Here is a 26548-nt window from a genome sequence, read left to right as displayed (position 1 = left end):
AAGGGAGTACAGCTGTGTTCAGGTGCCTCATACACCCTCCCCTCTCCCCGCTCCCTGAAGCCACTGGTGTGGAAGCACCCCCTTCTCCCCTCCACAGTGTTGATGAGTTACTGTTAGTCACTGGCTCCCTTCCTCAGCCATCCTTTCACAGGGCAAACTGTCCCGTGTGCATTATATCTCTGTCCAATTAGATTGCTAGCTCTCTGAGGGCAGGAAGAGTCACTCAACTATTCATTTGCTGGGACTCCCTTCCGTACAGTGCTTTGCACAGAGTGGATGATCAATACATATGTATCAAACTGGATTGAATGGCATGAAAATGGTTGAATTTAGAAAGGTGGCAAGGTAGGGAGGCAGCAACAGATCAGAAATCATCAAACTGTAAATCTTCCCAACATAAAACAAGACACTTTAGTAAGAAGAACAGGAAGCAAGAGGAGGAAGGGGAGGGTGGCGGGCACTGAGTGCTTACGACATGCCAGGAACTGTTCTAGGTGCTTTACATATGGCCACTCTATTTGACGTTTTGTCAGCGCTTCTGACTTAGAACGTGAGTACTACCATTATAATAACTGTTTGTGGATGCCGTTCCCTCCCGCTTCTCTGGGCACACGAAACATTTATCACAATCTAGCCATTTCCGCTCTGGCCCTTGTTCCTCACGGTGTTCATTTACAGAGCTGTGAGGCCCCTTTGAACTGAGCTGAAGGCGGTGGGAATGGGCAGGGTGGTCACTCGGCCAGAGTAGGGGCGGAGACCGTGGGCTGTCTGAGGAGCTCCAATGCAAAGCCCCTCTTTCTTCAAGGGAGGCAGACCAGGGGTTGTCTGAGGTCATTTTAGAGGAAGAAGTAGGTCACAAAGATCCCCGAAAGGAATTATTTTGTTTTAGCTAAACTGGTTGAGAGTTGTCATTTGGATGACAATGGCAAGAAAAAGGCTGTTTTGGGGCAGTGAGAGAGCCAGAACACTCCGGAGGCACTGACATCCATGGGAACAGAATATAAGCGTGAGTTCCTGTGATGGAAACCGGTGTCAGCATGGACAGGTGCTGAGAGCATTTTAGGGTATCTATCTGGAAAATTTTTAAAGGCTAGTATATATGAACAGCTGAGGAAGATGCAGAGTGACAATGAGAGTCTGAATGTTTCTTTACAAAGTGGAAGAGAAAAGAGGAGTAAAATGAGAAATAGATATTCTTCTCTAAAGACTAAAATTCTAGCTAATGTATACAAGGTAGATGAAAAATTAATAAATATATATATAATAATAAATGTCAATTTTTGGTTTTATTTCTATTTCCCAGGATTTATGGCTTCTAATATAATGTCCTCTCTAGATGAGAGCTATGAATATATAAATATGTGTCGTCTATGTTTCCCACATGTTACATTTAACTAAAAGAACTCAGGCTTGATCAACATTTTCACATGGCGTCACCTCTTTCTAAAGTATAGGGTATTAAATGGGCTCAATTAGAAAATGTTGTTTTTTAATCCTAGTTTATTAACTCAATAATTATTCTTCCCTCCTCAAAATGATACAATATTAAAAATCCACCCCAAAGCTGGCTCTTTGAAAAATTTAATTTATTATATAAAAAAATTAAAACTTCTGAAATGAAACTTCTGATGAAAACTTCAGGAAATAAGTAAAAATCAAAGTAAACATAGGAAGAGATGCAGAGATTTAAAAATTGAAAGAAAGCTGTGTAATACCAAGTATAAGCTATTGTGATAGATTTTAAACACTTTCATGTTGGTCTTCTCTGCTTGTATCTGGTATCTTGATACAAAAAGACTGATGGCTGGAATCCAAGATCCTCAAATCCTGAACCAGTCTCTATTTCATCCCAGGTAACTGAATGACAGATGTATCTAAGGGACCGGAGGTGAAAGGACATTCTTTATTACTAGTGCTTTGACATCAAATCTTTGTGGGTAAAGGTGTATATTGATATAATCTCTTTGGAGGACAATTTAAATTAGTTTTTTTTGTGTGTGTGAGGAATATTGTCCCTGAGCTAACATCTGTGCCAGTCTTCCTCTACTTTATATATGGGATGCGACCACAGCGTGGTTTCATGATTGGTGAGTAGGTCCACACCCGGGATAGGATTCAAACCCTCAAACCCCCGGCCACCGAAGTGGAGCGCTCAAACTTAATCACTATGTCACTGAGACAGCCCCTGAATTATGTTTTAAAAGTCTTAAAACAGTACCTACCCTTATGATCCAATGATTTGACTTCTAGATTTTTATTCTAAAGGAAACATCAGAGATTGCATTGCCGTGGAACTCATTCATCTCTCAGCACTGGAGGCATCCCGCGAGGATCTGAGAAGACACTGAAAGCCATCCGACAGCCTTAGTTCCTGCTCAGGAACAATTGTGAAAACGCCCCACTTACCCATCTACTCATTGTGGGCACCAGTTCTTGGCCGGGAAGAATGGTGATTAGGTTCTCCTGGTTCAGCTGGGGCACCAAAACAAGACCTGGAAAGATATTTAATTTAAAAATTTTATCTATTCCTTTCATATCAAATTAATTCATGATAATTAAAAAAAAAAAGCAGAAATACGGAAGAGGAAACCGAAGGGGAAAACAATTCCTCTGCCAACAGCACTGCTTATGAATGGCTCTCTAGGTGGTTGCTGGCTAGGGCTTGATCTTTGCTCTTCCACACACGCTCCTCTCCCCTAATGGGAGTATATCTGATCCAGCTCATCAAATTCTGGAGCCCCACCCTAGACCTACTGTATTAATTTGCAGGGGCTGCCATAGCAAAATACCACAGATAGAGTGACTTAAACCACAGAAATTTATTTCTAATAATCCTGGAGTTTAGAAGGCCAAGATCAAGGTTTTGGCAGGTTTGGTTTCTTCTGAGGCTGATCTCCTTGTCTTGTAGATGGCCACCTTCTTATTGTGTCCTCCCATGGTCTTTCCTCTGTGTGCACACGTGCCTGGTGTGTTTGTCTGTCCTAATGTCCTCTTCTTATTAGGACACCAGTCAGATTAGGTTAGGACCCACCCTACCAGCCTCATTTTAACCTAGTCGCCTCTTTAAAAGGCCTTATCTCCAAATACAGTCACATTCTCAGGTAGATTTCAATATATGAATTTTGAGGGAGACAGTTCAGCCCATAACACCTGTTGAATTAGAAACTGAGGTTTTATTTTCTTGTTGTATCCTTATTTGGCTTTGATATCAGGGTAATACTGGCCTCATAAAATGATTTTGGGAGTGTTCCCTCCTCTTCAATTTTTTGGAAGAGTTTGAGGAGGATTCTTTAAATATTTGGTAGAGTTCATCAGCGAAACCATCTGGGCTTTTCTTTGCTGGGAGGTTTTTGATTATTTTTCTTTTAAAAGTATGCTTCGCTTTTTTTTTTCTTTGCTGAGGAAGATTGGCCCTGAGCTAACATATGTTGCCAACCTTCCTCTTTTTTGTTTTCTCCCCAAAGCTCCAGTACATCCTAATGTATCCTAGTTATAGGTTGTTCTAGTTCTTCTATGTAGGACACTGCCTCAGCATGGCTTGATGAGTGGTGTGTAGGTCTGCACCCAGGATCTGAACTGGTGAACCCTGGGCTGCTGACACAGAGTACCTGAACTTAATCACTACACCACCGGGCCAGGCCCTGATTGTTTTTCAATCTCCTTATTCATTCTTGGTCTGTTCAAGTCTTCAATTTCTTCATGATTCAATCTTGATGGGTTGTATGTTTCTCGGAATTTATCCATTTCTTCTAGGTTATCCCATTTGTTGGTGTATAGATGTTCACAGTAGTGTCTAACGATCCTTTGTATTTCTGTGGTACCAGTTGTAATGTCTCCTCTATCATTTTTGATTTTATTTATTTGTCTTCTCTCTTTTTTTCTTTAGTCTAGGTAAAGGTTTGCCAATTTTGTTTATATGTTCAAAACACCAGCCCTTAGTTTTGTTGATCTTTTCTACTGTTTTTCCCATTTCTCTTTAATTTATTTCTGCCCTGATCTTTGTTATTTTCTTCCTTCTGCTAACTTTGAACTTAGTTTCTTCTTCTTCTATTTCCTAAGGTGTAAAGTTAGGTTGTTCATTAGAGATCTTTCGCTTTTCTTAATGTAGGTGTTTATTGCTTTAAATTTCTCTCTTAGAACTGCTTTTGCTGCCTCCCAGAAGTTTTGGTATGTTTTGCTCCCATTTTCATTTGTTTCAAGATAATTTTTGATTTCTTCTTTGACCCATTGGGTGTTCAGGAGTGTGTTGTTTAATTATTATTTCCTTCCTTCTTCTTCATTATGATTTACCTTGTTATTTCTCTTCTTGCATTTTTAATTTGGGATTTAATTCACTTATTTCCTTCTTTCACTTTTAAAGAATTGAGCTAAAGTATTTAATACTATGAATTTTCCTCTGATCATTGCTTTAAGTGTATCCAATAGAGTCTGTGACTTGATTTACATTTACTCTTTCATGCAGAAGTTGTTTAAAAAGAGGTTTTAAAAATCGTTTTCAGGTGGAAGGAACTCAAATTTTATTATTCATTCCTAACATTTTTACACTATGATCAGATAAATTTTTTTATTTCTACATTATTGGGGATTCTATGTAATCTAATGTATGCTCTTTTTAATGAATGTTGTATGTGCACTTGAGAAGGTATATTTTCCACTATTGAGGTATGCATTTTGGTATAAATACATAAGTTCTACATAATTGCTTATGTTGTTTAGATCTTCCACATACTCTCTTTTTCTGTGCTCACTCTCCTGCCTTAAACTCAGAGTGGTGAGTTTAAATCTCTGGTTAGCAGAGTGGTTCTTCCATTTCTCCTTGCATCTCCTTTCTTCTGTTTATGAGGATGATTGCTGTGCTATTTTGGTGCATAGATATTTATAACTCTATGTCTTCATAGTGAATCATGGTCTTTGATACTACAAAACATCCTTCTTCGTCCCATTTACTGCTTTTTTGGTGTGAACTCTGCCTTAACTGCTATCAGGATCTCGGTTCCTGTTTTCTTTTTGTTTGCATCCACCTAATACAGTTGTGTCTGTTCGTTTAGTTTTAGCTTCCTGAGTCACTGTTTTATGTGTGCCTCTAGTATATAGCGTAGAACTGGTGTTCTCTTCATGAGCCAGTGTGAAAATCATTTTCTTTTAACTGAGTTAGACCTATTCATATTTAATGATTTGACTGACATGTCTGTTCTATTATTTTATATTATATTCCTGAGCGTATTTTTTTTTACACTTATGGGCAAATGCATACGAGCTATTTTCATGGTCTGTTTGCTTTAAAAATTATTTTGTTATTATAAAGATTTGTGAGTTTTTTTCTGGTAGGTACCTTTATACTTTTTGTTGTGAGTACAGTCAAGTTGATTCTGACTCCTAGGGACCCTGTGTACAGCAGAGCGGAACCCTGCCCTCTCTTTTTGCTCCATCCTCTCACCTTCCAGTGCTATATCAGACAATGCTCCACTGCTGTTCATAGGGTTTTCATGGCCAAATTTTTGGAAGTAGGTGGCTAGGTCCTTCTTCTGTCTGTCTTAGTCTGGAAGCTCTGCTGAAACCTGTCCACCATGGGTGACCCTGCTGGCATTTGAAATACCAGTGGCATCGCTTTCAGCATCATAGCAACATGCAGCTACCACAGTATGACAACCAACAGATGGGTGGTGTGGTTCCCTGATCAGGAAATGAACTGGGGCCATGCCAGTAAGAGCATCCAAATATTAACCACTGACCACCAGGGCTGGCTATCTTTATACTAGTACCTTTTATAATGCTTGCAGTCTCTTTTTATTCATATAGGCTTCTATTATTTGGTTTATTGGCTTTAAATGATATCTTGAGTCTTTCACCTATTATCCAGGAGGTGATCTTTGAGCTTTTCCTATTACATTGAGTCATACTAAAATGTTGTCTTTGTAGGTCAAAAATGGCTGATTATCAGTAATTTCATATGGTTACTCTGATAAATCTTTTCCCTTTTCATTTCTGCCTTCTCCCATTTTTAAAGTTCTATTATTTCTACTTTCACAAAATATTTAATATTTACTCTTCCTTTCTCTCCACCTTTGCTTTGGTCTTAGATTTATAATCATATATACTAAATATTCACCATCAGTTCTTTTGCTGAAGTTGCTGCATTGATGTTTTCATTGGAAGAAGCTCATTCTGTATGAGATTCTTCAGGAAGTGCTTGTGAGTAGAGTTTTTCTTTTCTTTTCTTTTCTTTTTTTTTGAGGAAGATTGGCGCTGAGCTAACATCCGTGCCCATCTTCCTCTATTTTATATGTGGATGCCTGCCTCAGCATGGCTTGACAAGTGGTGCATAGGTCCATGCCTGGGATCCTAAGTGGCGAAGCCCAGACCCCCGAAGCAGAGTGCACGAACTTAACCACTACGCCACTGAGCCTCCCCGAGTTTTGCATTTTTAAGACTTTGCACTTGAAGGTTAACTTCAGCACATACGTATATTCTTTTATTTTGAAAATAAATGCTAGAAACTACATATAATATTTGGTATGCTTTACAGACTTCTGTGGTTTTACAGAAACAAAATTTTTATGGAGTTTTGTATACCTCTCATTTCTTAAAGAAAACTACTATATTCTATTACTGGAGAATATTTTCAGACCTTTTAAGTTGTTCTACCTATTTAGTGTTTCTGTTCTATTATTAGAGAATATTTTAGGAGAAAAGTTAAAGATCATCCCTAACTGATATATTTGAAATGAAAATGTGTATCCATATTTTTTAAATAAAATTTCATTGAAGTATAATATCTATACAGAAAAGGGGTGTACATCAGAAGTATGGAACTCGATAAATTAAAGAAAGTAAACATATGTGTGTAAACACATTTAGGGGAAAGAAATAAGGTGTTATCAGAATGCCAGAGACCCCCTTGTATCTTTTCTCAATCATCTTCAAAGGTAACCACTATCTTAGTTTCTAAAACCATAGACTCAGTTTGCATGTTTTTGAACTTTAAATTAATGGAATTATACCTACGGAACTTCTTTCACCTCACATTACAATTGTGAGATTTATTTACAATGTTTGTAACAGGAATTTGTTCATTGCCATCGCCATGTAACATTCTATTGTTTGAAAATAGTAGTTTATTAATTTACTGTTGATGGACACTTGATTAGTTTTAGCTCTGAGCAATAAGAATAATGTTACTATTTTTTTTTAGCACATGTTTATGCATTTTAGTTGGACGTTTGCCCAGGAATACAATTGCTGGGTCATAGGGCTTGCATTTGCTCAGCTTTAGCAGATATTTACAAACATGTAGTTGCTTCTGCCAATTATGCCAATTACATTCCTGCAGCAAGACACAACACATGAGTTTTCCAGCTGCTCCACATCCTTGCTAATGAATGGTCTTGCCAGTCTTTTTAATGCCTGCCGTTCTGATGGGTGAGATCCGCGTGATGGATATCCCACTGTGATTTTACTTTGCATTGCACTAATGAATGGAGAAATGTAGTGGAGCATCTTTTCATATAATTTTTGTACAGTCTGTTCTGGTTGTTTGCTCAATTTTTTAAAAAACTAGGTTGTCTCTCTTACTGATTTGTAAGAGTTCCTTATATGTTATAGAAATGGGTCCTTTGACAGTTATATGTATTGCTAATCTTTTCATACTCTGTGGCTTACCTTTGTCTTTTGATGGTCAGAAATTGCTAATTTAAATGCCTTCCAACTTATCACTTTTCTTCCTTTTTGGTCAATCCTTTTGCGCTTTGTTTAAGAAATCTTTGCTTACCCCGAGATCTTGAAGATGTTCTCATGTTATCTTATGTTACCTTCTATCTTCTATTGCTTTAACTTTTACATCTAAATCTACAATCTACTTGGAATTAATTAACATGAATGGTATGAACTCGGGGTTTAAGATTCATTTTCATCCTTATTGATACTAAATTGCCCTAGAAGAGCTTACTTAAAAGGATGTTCTTTTCCTACTGTCTTCAGGGCCACCGCTGCCATAAACCACGTGTCTCTGTATGTGAAGGCCTAATTTTGGATTCTCTATTCTGTTCCACTGGCCTTTTGAATATCCTTGCCCCAATACCACTCTAGCTTCATAATAAGCTGTCTTCTAAGCTAGCAGTGTTAAGTTCTCCAATTTTTTTCTGCAAAGTTGCCTTGGCTGTTCTTAGCCCTTTGCATTTCCACACAAATTTTAGAATTAATTTATTAATTTTTCCCAAAAAAGCCAACTCTGCTGCAATGTAAATTGGGATTGTTTTGAATCTATAGATTAATTTGGAAAAGAGTTAAGTCTTTATGATATTGAACATTACAATCCAAGAATGTGGTATATTTCTACTTATTTAGATCTTCTTAATATTTCTTAATTAAGTTGTATAATTTCAGTATGGAGGTCTTATACATCTTTCATTAGTTATATTGTAAGGTGTTTGATCATTTTGATGCCAGTGTAAGCAATAATTCTTCAAATTTTACTGTCTAGTTGTTGCTGTATACAGATATATAGTTGATATTTATATGTTGACCGTATATTTGTGACTTTGGTAAATTCACTCATTAATTCTCGTGGTTTAATTTTAGATTCCTCTGGAATTCCTATGTACACAATCATTGGAAGGAAGAAAGACAATTTTAATTCTGCCAGATTTTGCCTTATATGTTTAACATGCTTGTATTATTAGGCACATACAGGTTTAAGATAAATATGTATATATTTCTGTTGAAGTCACCCTTTTATCACTATAAAATATACTTCATCTCCAGTAGTATTTCCTGCCTTCAAATCTACGTTTCCTGATATAGGTATTGCTACTCCACTTTTATTTTGGTTAGTATTTGGTTAGTATCTTGGTTAGTATTTGGTTAGTATTTTGGTTAGTATTTTCAGAACATATTTCATTTTTTAGTTCCAGAACCCTCATTTGTTTCTAGTTCTCCAGTGAAATTTCCCATCTTGTTATTTAACTTCTTAAACATACTTTCATGGTTTCTTTAATGTCCATGCTTGATAATTCCAATATCTGGATATCCTGTGGGTTTGTTTCTCCTATTTTTCTCCTGATTTTTGGTCAATTCTTGTCTTGTTGCATGCTTAATTATTTTCATTGTATGATAAAAAAAGGTGTCTGAAAAATTATACAGATAATTCGAGGTATTGGATGATGTTATATTCCCCCAGAGAGGAGTTGCTTCTGCTCCTGGCATGTGGTTAGGATGACTTTAATCCAATCAGGGCTGGAGCAGATTGGAAGCAATGGTTTAGTCCTTGTGTGTCTGTTCTATTTTCAGTTCCCCATTACGTCGAGGGTAATGTTCTTTGGGAGTCCAAACTGAATCCTTGGGCATTTATAAGGATTCAGCATTCTAAGGTTAGTAATCATCCTTTGTTCACTTACGCAGTAGGCAGTGCCTATTTATTACCAAATATGGCAGTGTTTAAATCTTTTAAAGTTAATAGACTTTATTTTTTAGATAAGCTTTAAGTTTATAGAAAAAATGAGCAGAAAGTCCCTGTATACTCCCTCCCGCCACCAGTTTCCCCCATTTTTATCAGCTTCAACAGGGCATTCCAGCTGAATAACTGCTTTGATTAACTGCCAGTCCCCACATCTCATGGAAGATGAGCCCAGAGAAGCCTAAAGTTTTTTGGTCTTGATCTGCCCCCACCCTGGTGACCTTAGCCTTCTACCTGGCTCTCTGAGGTGACAAGCTGGCACTATTAGGCACAAAGGTAAGGGATAGTTCGTCAACAATATCTATGAAGGGAATTGGTCACTTAATTCAAAGCCAAAATTCTATCCTGTAGACAAAGTGTCAAATCATGCTATCTGACAGCTACTAGCAAAACCATGGGCTTTTTACTATTTTCATCTTCCTAATATAGTTTTACTGACAGTAATGAAAACAAAACAAACTTAGGAGAGGGTTTTGAGGATCAGCTAATGTCTTCACTAGAGCCTGAGCTGAGCAGGCCAGCAAAGCGCTGAAGCTCCTCTCAGATTCCTCTCCCTACCAACTGCCAAAGCGGCAAAATATTTCTGGTTTCTTTGCCTAACTATTGACCCAGCTTGGACTTGGTACTCCTGTATCAGATTTAAAAAGAACTTTGTGATATTGAAATATTGCTTTATACATCCCCTTAGAGTTAAAATTCCACAAAGTCCTTTAATTCTCCCGTAGAACTTTACCAAGCCCTGTAATTCTCAGGAGTAGTTGTGACATAGCCAGAAGGTAATGGCAGAAATCTTTTCTTGACCGGTGTCCACTTTCCCTTGGAATGTTATATATCTATTTTATGAAGTCTAGATAAAACTGGCATTTGCCAAGGATAATTTCAAAGAAGTTTCAACAAGATGATTTAGGACTTTTGCCCCAAAATATCTTTCTATGTGTGAGTGTCTTCAAGTTTTTTTTTTTTCATCTATTACCTTCTCCATTAAGCATTAAAATTAAAAGGGCTCTGGAAATCTTGAGAGACACTTTCTTAAATGGATAAAAGTTTTCCAGGCAAATAAAGGCTATTTATTCCTTGTTTTCAAGAACCGTGTGCATCTGATATATCTACTCTGAAGGAGTAACACAGTGAACTGCTGGCTTCCTACCAATAATCCAATACATTTGTGCAGGGGACCGTGTAATCATCAATATTAATCAAACAATTGAGAGTATGGTATTCCACACATATTCAAATGTTTCTAGACTTCTTTCTCACAACCAAGATTGGAAAAGCCTATGGTCCGTGGGTTTTGGTAATGATCCAGTTGAACATCAGTTCTATAATATGATTCTTCAGGTCATTAATTGTTAATAGATCTTTCCTTGAATGCTCTTGAGTCATTTAGCTTTATGGTGTGCAGGGTGACTTGGACACACCCCATATCACATTCTTGTGGAGAAAATTGTCTTGCTCCAGCCCTAAGAACTTTCTTTCAATCTCTCCTTCATGTCTTAGAAACTGAAAGCTCATCAAAGTTAAATCTGTCTGAACTCACCTCATGGAATTTTCTAGAACAATACTTGGGATGAAAGTGGTTTGGGTGTTATTTTATTTCCTACTTGCCTCTGTCTTCTGGTGAGAAGATAACTGTGATTAATGGAGAAATAATGAAATATCTGTCATCTGCCACAACCTTTAAAAGGGTTAGTGTTTGCCCCAATTGAGGATTTTTCCCTCCAACTATTTCCATAGATACGAACACTTACAATAGCTGGCTCTATCTCTCTATAAACACTTCAGTGAATTTTCTGCCTCTGCAACCTAAGATTAGTAATCATCCTTTGTTCTTAACAAATATTTGAGTGCCAGACTGTGTACTATGCATATGGTAAATAAGATAAATATGTCCCTGTCCTCGATGTGAGAGACAAATAAACAGGCAAATACAATATAGTGTAAGTGCCATGTTAGAGGAAGCAGGGAACTTATAAAAAGGGGACTTGGCCCAGAGCAGAGGAATCAGGGCAGACTTCACAAAGGGAGTGCCATCTGAGCTGGCTGGGCCATGCTGCAGTAACGAACAGCCCCCATAGCCCAGTGGCTTAACCCAATAAAAGTTTATTTCTTGCTTTTGCATTTCTAACCACATTTCCTTGGTCGAAACAAATCACATGTCTACCCTAAGCTGTAAGGAGGCTGGGAAGGGTAGTTACCGTGTGCCCAGGAAGGAGAAATGTGAAATGGAATTTTTGAATGCGTAGCATTGTCTCTGCCACAATCAATCCTTCTAGTCACCAGATATTCATTTCATCCTTCCTTCCACACATAGAATACACTCCCCATGGGATTTATTCCAGTATCCTATGCAGTTACAGCATCAAACTCAAAAGTCCAAGATCTCTGGATGAATCAGGTATGAATGTGGATTCTCTTAGTCTGGAGACATGTGAACTAAAAATAGAAAATTCTCTTTACTTCCACCCTACACTCAATTTGTATCCATAAAATAGGACCGAGAACCACAATCACAACATTCCCATTTGGAAAGGAGGAGGATACAAAAAGCACAGCAGTCAATAGTCCATGGCAATTCTGAAATCCTGCTGGGCAGACCTTATGGAGTTCCCTTAACCTAGGACAGTGGTTCTCAACCAGGGACGATTTTGCCCCTAAGGAGCATTTGGCCATGTCTGGAGAAATTTTTGATTATCACAACTGGGGAAACAATCTTACTGGCATCTAGTGGGTAGAGGCCAGGGATGCTGTTAGACATCCTACAATGCACAGGACAGCCTCCCTAGAACAAAAAATTACTCAGCCCAAGAGGTCAATAGTGTTGAGGCTGAGCAACGTGGACCTGGGGATAAAGAGGATTCTTTGTTGAGGCCTTGATCCTGCTCCCTGTTCATTGTGGCTCCTAGTTCCTACCTTCCTGGTGCTTCCCCCTTTTCCCTTTTCTGTTGTGGCCACATCTGAATTGAGCATTGAGGTGTATGCCCTCCTTGAGTACTGAACATTTGTCACTCCTGTAAGATGGGGAGTCAAGTGTCATTTTAAGTCTTGAACAATCAAGATTTTCTTTTTTCTTGATTCTTGGTTTTTTTTGACAGTTTGAAGGAGAAAGCTCTTTCAAAGACATATCTATTTGATTCTAATCAGTTCCTTGTATCTGTACCTATACCTACAGTTCTTTACAAGACACAGTTCTCAGATCTGCTCTTTTTCTTTATCATCCCCAAACTGTCTTAATGGAGAGTGTGTGGAGCTTCTGTGAAAAAACTTCACACTTAATCTGATCTCTGACAAGACTGAATTTTACTGGACTTTTGCCACTCAAAGACTTTCTTTAACATTATCTCTTCCTGTTTGGAGCATAAAAGAACTGGGCTTTTTCAGTTTTTCAGGGCCATAAATTTGTGAGCTATCTATTCTCTTTAATTTTTGCTTAATTCCTTTCTGATTTCATCCTCTCTTGTAATTCCTTGCCAAATAGTAAACTGCACATGTTACTAAGCTTCCTCTTTTCTATGTTTTCCATAAGAGCCAAAACTTCATTAGGGAAATTATTTCCAAGTGATCACAGACTGCAATTTTACTAAATATTTTTCCACTTCATAACACGGATTAACATTTTCCCAGCCTCGAATGCCTATTTTTTCACCTTTGCCACCCGTCTGCTAAGCCAATGCCACATGTATTCGTTTTTTTTTTTTTGTGGTAGTACCCAACTCCTGATACCATCTTCTGTATTAGTCAGAGGATACTATGCCATGCTGTGGTAACAAACATTCCCCAAACTTAGTTGGTTAACAAAATGCCTCTTGTTTTTTGCTCATAAAGCCTGCTATGGGCTTGGGTGACTATCATCTTCCTTATGGCCATTCATAGTTCCTGCTTCTTCAGTCTTATGGCTCTGTCTTCTCAACATGAGGCCCCTGAGTTTTCCAGGACAGCAGAAGCCAAGGGATATGAAAATTGGGCAGAAGCTTTTATTGCCTCAGGCTGGAAGTGACGCATATCACTTCTGGTCACATTTCATTGGTAAAAGCTAGTTATATGGCTCCACCTAACATCAGTAGGACTGAGAAATGTACTTTTCCTTGTGCTGAAGAAGAGAGAATATGAAACTGGACTTGGTAAATACAAAGTATTGTTGCTGACTAGTTGAGAACTTGAAGAATTAGAAGGAGTCAAGTCAGATGAAGGGATGGAAAGTGAGGAGTATTCCAGGCAGAGGGGGTGACTTGCCTGTAAGTCTGGAGTCTAGAAAGAATGCGACTCATTTGAGGAACTGGCAAAAGTGTTCTGTGGTTGAAGCTTTGTGAGGGCAATATGGGAAGAAGAAGGTAGGAGAAGGGAGTAAAGAAAAACCAGGTAGTGGCTGTCATCATGCTAAGCCTTGTAAACCATATTAAGGAGAAAAGACTTTATCCTGTGTCAAAGGGGAGATTTTAAGCAGGGGAGTAATAATTTCATAGATATTTATCAGAAAGTCATTCCGGCTTCACAGAGCCCAGAATGGATTGGAGTAAGACTGAAGGCAGGGTCCAGCTGGAAGGTTCTTGCAGTAGTCCAGGCAAGGGATTGTCTGAACTTGAGTAGTTTCAGAGAGGAAAGAGCAACACAGATAAGTCTGAGAGAGTCATAGGAGGCAAAGTCAACAGGAATTGATGGTTAATTAGCTATAAACAAGTGGAAGAGTAAGAGATAAAACCCAGGTTTCTGATCGTGTAGCTGTGTGGACTGTGGCATCATTCACTCATGGGAAACACAGGTAGAAACCCCAGCACTCAGACACAGATACCCCAGCCAGTCGTGTTTTATGGTAGAAACCTGGCCTGATGTTGATTGCAAGAAAGACTTGAAAATTACACTAACTACTGAGCATCAGGTGGCAAGGCCTTCTTTAATCTAGCTCTCACTTTTCTGGGAGAGGGGGTGAGGGCTACTCATACTAGAGAAAAAAAATAGGCTGCTTGGCAATATCAACTGTATCCTAACAAAAAGCTGAAGGCCTCCACCCATAATGACCCTCTGTTAGTACAGCCACTGTGGAAAATAGTATTATCTACAAAATTTGTGTCAACTTGGCTGGGCTACAGTGCCCACACACATGGTGAAATGTTATTCTGGATGCTTTTGAGTGTTTTTGGATGTGATCTACATTTAAATCAGTGGACTTTGAGTAAAGCAGATTGTCCTCCATAATGCGGGTGGGCCTCATCCAATCAGTTGAAGGCTTGAATAGCATCAAAGACTGATCTCTCCTGAGCAAGAGGGAATTCTGCAGCCGATGGCCTTTGGACTTGAACTGCAACACCAGCTCTTTCCTGGGTGTCTAGCCCACTGGCACAACCTGCAGATTTTGCACTTGCCAGCCTCCATGTTCATGGGAGCCAATCTCCTAAAATAAATTTCTCTCTCTCACTCTACGCATCTTATTGGTTCTGTTTCTCTGGAGAACCCTGACTAATACATGTACTAACCATGCAACCTAGCAAGTCTACCCATGGATATATACCACAGAGAAAGTCAAACAGGTGAGTACCATTCTTGTACACATATAAGAATGTTAATAGCAGCATTGTTCATAGTTGTCCCAAACTATAACCATACAAGTGTCCATCAATAGTAGAATGTTTGGACAAATTGCTCTATGATTGTACAATGGAATGATATACAGCAATGAGAATGAATGAACTGTAGTCACACACAAAAACATGAATGAATCTTATGAATATGGCACAATGGAAAGAAAGCAAGATATAGAAGACAAGATACAATAAGTTCCATCTATGTAAATTTCAAAAACAAGCAGAAGTAAATTATAATTTTAAGGATGCAGATTTAAGTGGTAACACTATAAAGAAAATAAAAAGGGAGCAATTACCAAAAAATTCTAGTAGGTAATTATTTTTAGGGGATATGAAAAGGAGCATACAAGAGACTTCTGGGTGCTGCCAATGTCCTATTTCTTGTCTTCAGTGGTGTTTTTGTGAGTTTTCACTTATAGTTATTCAATATACTGTTCATTTGTGTTTAAGGCACCTTATGTGTTTTCTTCCACATTGTAAAAAAGTTGTTTTGTGTGTGTGTGAGGAAGAGTCACCTTGAGCTAACATCCATTGCCAATCCTTCTTTTTTTATTGCTTGAGGAAGATTAGCCCTGAGCTAACATCCATACCAATCCTCCTCCAGTTTGCACGTGAGACACCTCCACAGCATGGCTGATGAGTGGAGTATGTCCACACCCAGGATTCAAATGCATGAACCCAGGCCACCGAAGCAGAGCACGCAGAACTTTAACCACTTGGCCATGGTGCTGGCCCCTTAAAAAGTTTTTTAAAGAAACCTACTTATGTTATTTTTCTGAAATGCCCCCAATTTTTAGCAATCAGAGAGTATTTTATCTTGACTACTGCAGTGGATGAATTGTGCCCATCCTCCTCCCTGTTCCACTAGGGGACTAGAGTGTTAGTGTATGTGTTGTGTGTGTGTGTGTTTTGGGAGGTTTCCCTGCTAAGAGGGATGTAGTCACTCCTACTCTCTAAAAGGATTAACAACCCCAATGCAACTTCAAGCTGCCATTTTGACCATGTCCACTTTAACTTCTACGACTAACGCCTGAGGCAGGGCTGCTGTGTGCTTGTGCTTTCCTCCTGTTCATTTGCTCTTCCTGATTAGCAGTGACAGTGAGAATCTAAAGAGGCCTCTAGACTTTCATAAGCTCTGAGTATCCACAATAGCAAGTCATCGTTTATAGTCTCTGTTGTCACAGGTTCCAAATAGGTCTGCTTTGGCCAATCTCCAATTACTAGCTCTTCTTCATTGTTTTTTGTGATTAGCACTTTGGGTATAGATCCAACTGGGGGGGTGGTGTTGCCTGTATTTTAGTGCAGTGTTAATTCTTGATGTGCTTTTCTTTGGTGAGGAAGATTGTCCCTGAGCTAACATTTGTGCCAATCTCCCTCTGTTTTGTATGTGGGACACCACCACAGCATAGCTTGATGAGAGGTGCGTAGGTCCCTGCTTGGGACCGGAACCAGAGCTCGTGGACCCAATCATCATGCCAGCCACTGGGTTGGCCCCTCCATGTGCTATTTTAATTGCTACAACAACGGCTACATAACCTTGAGGTTATGTATGACCTCTAGTGCAGAAAACATTGGCTTTCTGTAATTTTTCTTCTCTTCCCTGCCTCAGGAACCTGCCACTAGGGCACCATCTCAGTAGTGTATTGTAACCACAATTGCAAAATTTTCTTCTGCATGAACGAGGCATCCTACAGTCCCCAGGTATGCACGTTTGGTGTACTATTTACTTCTTCCTTGGGGCTTAACTACTTTCCCTCTTGCCTGTCACGGAGGCTCATCTCAGGGGATTCCGCCCAGAGAGACGGAGTGGAGCAGGGAATTTGGATCAATCCAAACAGATTTGCTATCATGGGTCTCTCCTTCAGCTCCAGGAAAGACTGCATCTTCAAAAAGAATAATATAACAAATTTGGTTTCTGTTCATGCTGGCTTACACATAGCTTCTAGGACTTCTCTTCATTTGACACTTCTCTCATCTAAAGTCATTCATGCAAATTTGTGAACACTCCACTCTATGTTGGTTATATCAAGTCATAAACAGTGTTTGTCCCCCAGGAAGTTAACTAGCTTCAACAATTTTTCTCTGTCTGGAGTGAGACTAGCCCAGCCCTTGGTAATCGGCACACATTTTGAGGCAGGACTCTGCCAGTGGTTGGGCAGTCAGGATGCAGACATGCCTTCCTGGTTCTGTTCTCTGGATAATGATTATTTTATTATGTGGATGGGCGTTACCTCAGAATTCATCAATAACTGTAGACTAGATCCTTCAAAATATAACCTCTGTTTACAGAGGCCACACTTGAATGTGAGATTTGTATTAACTACAACAAACCTTATTGCAATGGTTCCTGGCCCCATCCATTATTAAAACAGCCTCTGGCCCCTCCAAATTCTCCCCCAATTATTTCTAGAAATTTCCAGAGAATCTCTCATGGGTGCTTATTAACAAGGCCTGCCATAGTCCTCTGTCTCCCCACAAAGGAGCAGACACCCTCAGGGGTCTCTAACTCCAACACTCCATGTTGACTGGCAATGTAAGCAGAAATTGGGGTGTCGTTCATCACCCCCTTTGTGTGATCCTCTTTGCACCCCGATGTCTCAGTGAAATAGTTCGTCTTATTTCTGTTTGTGGCGCTCTTTCCTCAGGACTCACACATGAACCTCCACAGAAGTAATTTCCTTTCTTCCTCAACACTGCCTTCTTTTCCATCATTCAGCTTCTCCTAGGAGTTCTAAAATCAGCCCTTTTGATATAAGACTTCTGTTTTACTTTAAAACTTTTTCTACGTTAAGATGCTTCTTCATATGTGGAGGAAATTGAAAGGCTATGGCAATAACAGGAAGAAGTAGAAAATCTCTAGGATCCAAGTAATCCTCGCAAAAGAAATGTGTAAATCTTGCCTGTCCGTTTGAAAATGTGAGTTCTGGCTTGAGAATGATTCTTGGCGAATAATTTAAGAAAACTACGTGACAAAGTCTTAATTGTCCATATTCTCTTTAGATGTAAAGTTAATCTAACACAGAGCTGTATTCTGGAGGATAAAAGGCAGGAAGCCCTGGTGGTAATTGGTAGACAAAGAAAGTGACTCTCTGGGGAAGGATAACATTAATATAGGAATAGAAAAAACAAGATGGTACTGCCAGCGACTATAACTAAATTCTCTCTATTTGCCATTATTGGAGAGTGTGCCGTCAAAGGGAAAGTAGGCTAGAGAGGCAAAAGCCACAGGGCTTTCTGGAAAGTGAGATGTGAGTGAGGAAATTGGAGTCTGGACAGCCAGGGAGGTTCGGTTCAGGCTGGTGGTAGGGAGGCCGGTGGAGTGAGACAATTACGTTCTGGAGATCAGTAATGGCAGAGCAGGGGCTGAGTACACAGAGCACCTGCTCTACCCATGAGACTGGCCTGCGGGCTTGCCCTGTCACTTGTGGCAGAGTAGGTGGGCTGGATAAGGTGAGACTAGAGCATCCTTGGGCTCTCTCAGACTTAGGTGCTAGAAGGTTTCCATGTAGCCTGCTGTGGGTTGGCAGCAGGACTTCTAGTGAGGATGCACCATCTCCCATACTCATGAGGAACACACAGTTTACCTTTAGGTTTCCTTCTCTCTCTAGCTTCACTGTTTGACAACCTGTTTCTTTTTATCTGAGTTTCTGGCTCATGATGCTCCTACTTTTGGCCAAAACTTGACGGGATATGCATTAGCTTCAGCAGTGGCTGACACCATGACATTTAGAGCAGGTTCCAAAAGTAGCAATCGTCATTTAATGCCTGTTGGTCACTGTAGAAACATAGGGCTTTATCTCTGTTCAACAGAAGGTTAGAGCCTGAAGGAATTTTAGAGATCATCTTCTTCCGTTTGATGCCCCATACTTTATAGTTTATTAATCCAACAGTTATTTATTCATCTTTCACTATGTGCCAGGCACTATGCCAGATGCTGGGGATGCAGAGATGAACAAGACAGAAGTGACACCTCTGCTAATGGGATTTATAGACAGATGGGGCAGAGTAGGGTGCTATGGGATTCCATCACAGCAGCCCTAACCTTGCCTTGGGGGATCAGAGAAGGATTTTTAGAGCCAATGACATATGAGCTGAGATTTAAAGGACGAGAAGGAGCAGCCAAGCAAAGTAAGGGCAGGAAATAGAGACCAGAGAAGTTGAGTGACTTGTTAAGGGGAGAGTCAGGACTGTTTCTCAAACCCTCAAGCTCCCAGTTCCTTGTTCATTCATGGAACACATGCTGGATATATCTAGAGTAGTAGAATTACAGAGAAGAAATCACACTCCTTTCTTCAATAATTCCGTGGTCTAATATAGAGTGAAGTACACAAATAATTACAACATGGAAGGTAAGTTCTGTGATGCTGCAGGCACAGGGAATTTATGATGCTTGCGCAGGTGGCATTTTACCCAGGCAAGGATAGGAAAGGGAAATCAGAAAGGATGTCCTGAGGAGCTGACTTTGAAGCTGAATTTTGCATGAAAATTAGATGGTTACCAGGTAAAGCATCTGGGGAGAGCAGTCTAGGCAGGAGGGGTTTGCAAAGCCCAGAAGCACCCAATCCCATGGCGTATTTGAGGAACCAGGAGTCATCCAATGTGACTGGAGCACATGTGTGGGAAAGGGAGGGGGATCAAGAAATGAGACTGGAGAGGAACACAGGAGCCACATTATGGAGGGATTTGCAGTGGATTGTGTTAAAAAGTTAGAAATTATCCTTGAGACAATGGGAGCCAGTAGGTGACTTAATTTGAAACTAGCCAGATTTATATTTCTGAAAAACTGCTTCATCATTAATATAGAGAATGTATTGGAAAGGGTAAGGTTAGAGGCAAGGAGACTAGAGGAAGACCCATTGAAAGAATCCTGGAGTTTGTGGTTGCCTGAATTAAAGAAGAGGGGATGAGGGAAGTGGAGGGTTTTGAGAAATACTTAGAGGTAGAATTAAGGTGACCAGTTTGTCCTGGTTTGTCTGGGACCATCCTGGTTTTAGCAGCAAGAATCCAAAATGCTGGGAACCCCTCGATCTCAGGAAAATTGGGATGGTTGGTCATCCTCGGTGAAATTAACCCTGCAGGGAGAGGGAGAAGTAGAAGTCAAAGATGACCTCCAGGGTTTTAGATTAGGCACCTTGGCCAATGGTGGCACCACTCATTAAGACAGGGAAATGGAGAGAAGAATTGCAGAGTTGGGATCTGGGGAATATGAACAAATAATTTTGGACATCTGGGTTGAGGCGATTGTGCTACATCCAGGTGGAGATTTGTAGGTGGTGGGATATGGTTCTAGAGCTCAGTCATCAGGTCTGGATTGGAAATAGAGATTTTAGAGTCAACAACAGAGAAATAGTATTTGAAAAGACTTCTGGCCAATATGGCAAACAAAACATACACAGGAAGACTTTTGTTCCACATGTATCTGTATATATATATATATGCTCCTTACATATATATATACACTATGTACATATATGTAAGGAGCATATACATATGCTAGATAATTTGGAATAAGTTTATTGTAAACACATAGTCAAGATTTAAAATAAGAAAGGTAGGGCCTCAGGGATCAGAAATGAAGAGAGATCACAGTGCGTTGACGCCAAAGGACCAACTGAGGAATAGGAAATCCTTTGGAGGCTAATTTTTTATGTAAGGTCCTAAGCTGAGACAAGACTGCCTGGATGAAGTTGGACATCAAGAAGGGGCTGTCACATCTCTGAGTGAGCGTGAAGCAGGCCATCTGCTCAGAACCATGCTGGGAAAGCTGTAATTCCTAAGAAATCAGAACCTCAAGCCAACACTCCATAGGTTTCCTGGTGACTGATGTCATGTGAGAAGCATTCCTGCTGAAAAAACAAAGCACACAAAGCATCCATGTAAAGGCCATCTCCACTGTGAGAGAGAGTCAGAAAAGGCATAATTCACAGACAATAATGCACTCTGAAGGAGACTTTAAAATAAATTTGTTTAGAAATGTGAAGAAATAAAGGAAGGAATAAGATACCTAAGGCTAGTGTAGAACATTACAAAAAAGGAACGAGTAGATAAAACAATCATTAAGAACAAGAAGAGTCTCTCGAAATAAAAAACTGAATAAATAGGTTGACCATAAGACTAGATAGCTAAATAGAGAATCAGTAAACTAAAATATCTGAATAAATGACCCAGAATGGAGTACAGAGAGATAGAGATAGAAAATATGAAAGAGAAAATAAGAGATATGAGGAACCTAATAGAAGCTTCAATATTCATCTAAAAGGAGTTCAAGAAGGGAGTCAAGAGGATGCAGGGAGATAATGTTGAAGGAATAGGGGTGAACAATTTTCCAATGTTAAGATGAGTGTGAGTCTTTAGAAAGAAAGGATACACCAAATCCTCAGCAGGACAAGTCAAAGAACTCTATACTTAGGCAATTTGTAATAAAATTGCGGATATTAGGGATATTGAGAAAGCCTTAAGAGCTACCAAAGAGAAAACATAGATTATTTATAAAGAAATGACAGTCAGACTTACGTCAGATTTCTCATCAGCATCAGATGCCAAGGACAGAGAAATAACATCTTCCAAGCGCTGAGGGGAAAAATGAATCCAGAACACTATGTCAAGTCAAATGATCAGTCAAGAAGAAGGGCTAAATATAAATATTTTCATAATGGAGTTTATTGTCCACAGGACCATCTTGAAATAATTGCTGAAGGATGCACTTCAGTAAGAAGTAAATTGAACTCAGAAAAAGGAGCTAGAGGCAAGAATTAATAGTTGAAGAAAGACATTTGTAAAACATAGTTGTACGTTTCACAATGAGTGACTAGAAAATATAATAAAAACCAAGTGTTCAAAAACAAGATGACATTCTATTTCCAACAACAATATGGAAGATGGGAGAAGTTTTCTTAGGGGTTGTTGAAATGTTCTAAAATACTTGTGCAGGAGGGTGACGAGCATATTGAGTAACTTTGGCGTAGACTTTGCTCGTTAACGTTTAAGGATGGCAACAAAAAGAATAGAAACAAAAATAATTTCCAAGATAGGAAAGGAAAAAAGGGAAAAAGGAAAGAAAAGAATTAAATAAATTTAACAGATGACAGGGAGGGAGAAATAAAATAAAAAAATACATCATAGAAAACACAAAAATAAAATGGTAGAAATAAAGTTAAATGTGCCAGTAATCATAATAAATATAAATTTATCTTACCTGTTAAAATATAGAGGTATTCAAAATGTACAGTTAATTTTGCTATAGTGCTTTTTTATTCCAACACAATTGACATACTGGGGGCATTTGGGGCATAACAGAAATTTCCCATTTGCTTTTGCGTGATTTTGTTTGTGAGAAACACTACATGAACGCTGAAAACTTTACCCAGCTGGACCAGGCTGTGTGGGAAGACAGAATGCACACACTTCAAGCATCTCCCAGCTCCTCGGCTCACCACAGGTGTTATGAGCCACACCCATCCACATCTTGTATTACAGCTTTCCTTCTAATTTCAGGTAACCCTCCTCCCACACTTCACAATAACTTGCAAGCTGCAACCCTTCTGTCAGCCACTTCGACAAGCAATCTTCAATTGTTTTTCAAGATAAGATGCTGAATCTATTACTGTATTTCTGTACTTCTTAACTGCTTAAAATGTACACAACTGCGACATTTTTTTTGTATCCTTTTAAAAAATATGCTACTGATGAAGTTTTTGGCCTTTAGTGCCCATAAACTCATTTACTGATGACGATTTTGTGCCTAAAGTGCTGTGCCCCTAAATCCATTTTTCTCATAAGCCTTGTGATTTTTGCTGCCAGCTTTTACAAAATGTGGTGATTTTTAGCAACATATATGTAATGTTATAGCAGAGCTTACTATATTTTTAAACATCTAGGTATTTGCAGAATTAACCACTAAAGTATAACGATATAAAAAGTTGAATATAAAAAGAATGAGCTACACTAGCAAAAGTAAACTGAATAAAGCTAAGGTAGCAATCTGCATATCAGACAAAGAAGAATTTAAGGTGAAAAATGTTAATAGAATAAAGAAGTTCGAATTACGGAAAAACGTCAGGGACGTCAGACTTTGATGGGAAGAACACCTTCTCTACTGAAAATGGAAAGAGAGGTTGGGATGAGTCTGAATATAAATAAATGTGTCCCCAGGGGAGTGGGAATAGATATTGGGGAAGCTCCTCAGGATGCCTGTGTTCTGCCTGTGAAGTGAGAGGAAAGGTCAGTGTGGTAGGCTGAATGACGGCCCCTGCAATGTGTCCATGTCCACACCCTTGGAACCTGTGACTGTGTTACCTTACGTGGCCACAGGACTTTGCAAATGTGATTAAGGTAAGGATCTTCAGACAGGGAGATTATCCTGGATTATCCAGTTAGTCCCAGTGTAGTCACAAGGATCCTTATATGAGAAGAAGGCAGGGCGACCAAAGATGGAATAGGAGATGTGACAATGGAAACGGAGGTTTCAGTGATGTGAGAAAGGGGCCAGGAATGCCAGCAGCCTCCCGAAGCTATAAAAAGTGAGGAAACAGATTCTCTCTTGAAGTCTCCAGAAGAAACACAGCCCTGCTGACACCTTGATTTTAGACTTCTGATCTCCAGAACTATAAGGGAATAAATTTATGTTGTTTACATAAGGTCACTGACTTGGCGGGAATTTGTTTCAGCCACAGTAGGAGACTAATACTGTTTCTTTCCTCCTGCACATAAGAGGGAAGCCGTGCAGCAAGGGGCTTGAGGAAAGTGGATTGCTCACCGTGGAGAGTTGACGAGTGGCTGGTGAGGAACACACAGAAGGATTTCCAGATAACACCAAAGCCCAGCAGACATTGGCGACCCTGAATGTGTCATGAGACCAACCTATGTGGTTGGGGGGTGGTTAGCCACCTGTGATCAGGAAAAGAAAAGGCAGAAAACTGGGCTCATCCAGAATTGGAGTTTTTAGGTTAATGTGGCAGAAGAATTAATAGGCAAGAGAGAAATGCATCCTGCAGTCTCAGGTGGCCACAGAATTTGTCTGAGGGAGGAGGTCAATGGATAGGAGGTCTTATTTTTGTCCAAAAATGAATTTAGTTGGACTTGATGAGTGAAAGGGACATGTGGATAAGAAGAGGTTATTAGAAGACCAGGGTTAATATTTCATAGTGTGTAGGTTTGAGCCACGACAGTGTCTAGAATATGATATGTGGCAAAAACTGCTAGCAGTAGCCCAGTATACATCCTATCCTTTCTTCCTTAGCCACAGAATTTTTAGCTAGATTCATGGACACCCCAAAAAAAGAATGTACTTCCAGCCTCCCTTACAGCTTATATGGGAGACCACATGACAAAGTCATACCTGTCAATGGCACATGAGAAGTGACATGCACAATCCTGGCTATGCCACTGGAAGAAGTGGCATCTCTCTCCTGCCTTCTTCACCCTTCATGCTGACTAAAATGCAGACCTGGTGGCAAGCCATCATAGTCCATGGAGACAAGCGCAATCACCTATCAATGGCAGAGCAACAAGGTTAGAAGTCCGGGCCCCTAAAGATTTCATAGGGCATAGCCAACGTACCAACTTGAACTTGTTTAAGCCACTGTTATTTTAAAAATCTGTCCCATGCAACTGAACCTAGATCTTAACTAATCACCATGGGTGTGTTTGGCTTCAGTGAAGTGGAGGGAAACTTGAATGACATTGATTGAATCAAGAAACTTTGAAGTCACCTAGGGTAATGACAGGAAGGAATAACTTTGACCTAAACGGCAATATTCTCAAAGAATGAAGGCAAATGATAGCAAGAAAAGGAGAAAACATTACTACAGGAGTGTGCCAAGAGTCTCAAAGCAAAAATGAATTTTATCTGAGGGTGGTGAGGTGGAGCAGGAAGGTGCATTCTTTGATGAATGTGAAGGCATGGAAAAGTTTGTTAACCATTGCTTGATTCTCTAGAGGAGACAGTGGAAAATGTCAAGAGGGGTACCTAATAGGATCTGCAGTTGTGGAAGGATGGTGCTACTGCCAGAAATGCAACTCAAAGTAGGTAGCTGGTGGGAGGAAAACACCCTGATCTCTTTCCTCTTCTTCCCTCTAGTCTCTTTCTAGTGTCTCCACTTGCCAAACCCGACTGGAAGTCAGTTGGCAAAGGAGACCAGTTGATGCAGTTCATAGAATTCAGCCTTCCTTGCAATTAGAGCAGGACAGATAAGAGTAGAGAACGAATTTGCAAAAAGACAATAATCAGTACTAGTCATACAGGAGGATGAGTTGATGGAATTATTGGATCTCCAGACTCAAAGTGGAATTTTGGTTAAAGTTGTTTTGATGCCAGAACAACATTTGATGAAGTCTTCAATGGTATCTGAGATCTATGCATACCAGAAAGCTCTTTTCCATGCTTATGATTCTTTTAAGAAATACTTACCCAAGTGTATAGGTTTTTCTCAGGGATCTCAGCTTATAGTAGAAACAGCAATGACCATGAGAGAGATAGTAGGAATCAAGCCTTTCTTGAGAGGGTAGCAATGGCCTGTGGAATTGGTCATGCTTTTAAAAAATGCTAGATCCTTGTAGATAACATTCCCTGGTGGGTGTAAGGAACGGGTACTCTCTAAGAGTTGCTGCTGAAACCTGGTTAATGTTCAAGCGATAGGAGTGATTCGTTCCGATGCCTCCCACCTCGTCTTGTTGGACACAGTGTTCTTTACACCCGACTACAATTCCTACTCCTAGAGGTACCTGCAGAGTCAATTGTCACATCACATCTGTGTCCAAGATGGTAAAGGAGGAGACCAACTGCCAGTGATGGCTGATTACAAACTAGCTGAGGATCTAGTTGGAGAAAGTCAGGTGAAGTAATAGGGACATTATTAGACTTTCTGGGTTGTAAGAAACTATAAACTGGAAAACGATGCTTTACCGTTCATCCAGTCTATCATCTATCTATAGATATACATCTTTGTTGGCTAAACTGTTTGAAAGTGGGGGGCAGACATCAAGACACTTCACACCCAGATACTCAACTTGTATCTCATAAGAACAAAGATGTTCTCAGACACGTGCTATCTTTGTGAACTATATTTCAAGATTGTTGAAAGGATAAAATAAGATCATATATGAGAAAGCACTTTTTAATAAAGTTTACTGGTCAGGAGTTCAACCATGACAAACCTCATTATTCTGAGCTTTTTAGAACTCAGTTTACATCGTCTCCAAACTATATTTAATCTCACTTACTTGTAATTTTCTTATAGTTTGAATATTTTATTTTTAACTTTTCAAACATCATGGAATTTGTTTTGGAATATAGTGACAGACATAAACATTGCTTTATTCCAAATTAGTTATCAATTGTCCCAGCATCTCTTATACAATTTTCCTCCCTCTTCTGTTTATTCTGAATTATGATGATCTCTCTCTTTCACACAGACACTCACACTGAAATTCCTCACTTTGCATAGTTTTGATATGCATGGATTTTAGTTACTATGGTTTGGTTAAAGGACACCAGTCCCTTAGCAGCACAATTCCAATTCCA

At 39.5% G+C, this 26548-nt stretch overlaps 1 long non-coding RNA gene across 1 annotated transcript; it reads right to left on the bottom strand.

Moving 5' to 3' along the window:
* Nucleotides 1–83: 83 nt before the first annotated feature.
* LOC139075725 (uncharacterized) lies at nucleotides 84–25570 on the bottom strand. Its single transcript, XR_011526448.1, has 4 exons — nucleotides 25436–25570; nucleotides 24365–24515; nucleotides 2223–2492; nucleotides 84–1874 (listed from the first exon to the last, which is right to left on the bottom strand). It is a non-coding gene; the product is annotated as an uncharacterized lncRNA (long non-coding RNA).
* Between the last annotated feature and the right edge of the window lie 978 nt (nucleotides 25571–26548).

Source organism: Equus przewalskii, chromosome 14 (assembly GCF_037783145.1).
Source record: "Equus przewalskii isolate Varuska chromosome 14, EquPr2, whole genome shotgun sequence".
NCBI classification, from domain to species: Eukaryota; Metazoa; Chordata; class Mammalia; order Perissodactyla; family Equidae; genus Equus; species Equus przewalskii.
This window is presented reverse-complemented; position numbering and strand designations above follow the sequence as displayed.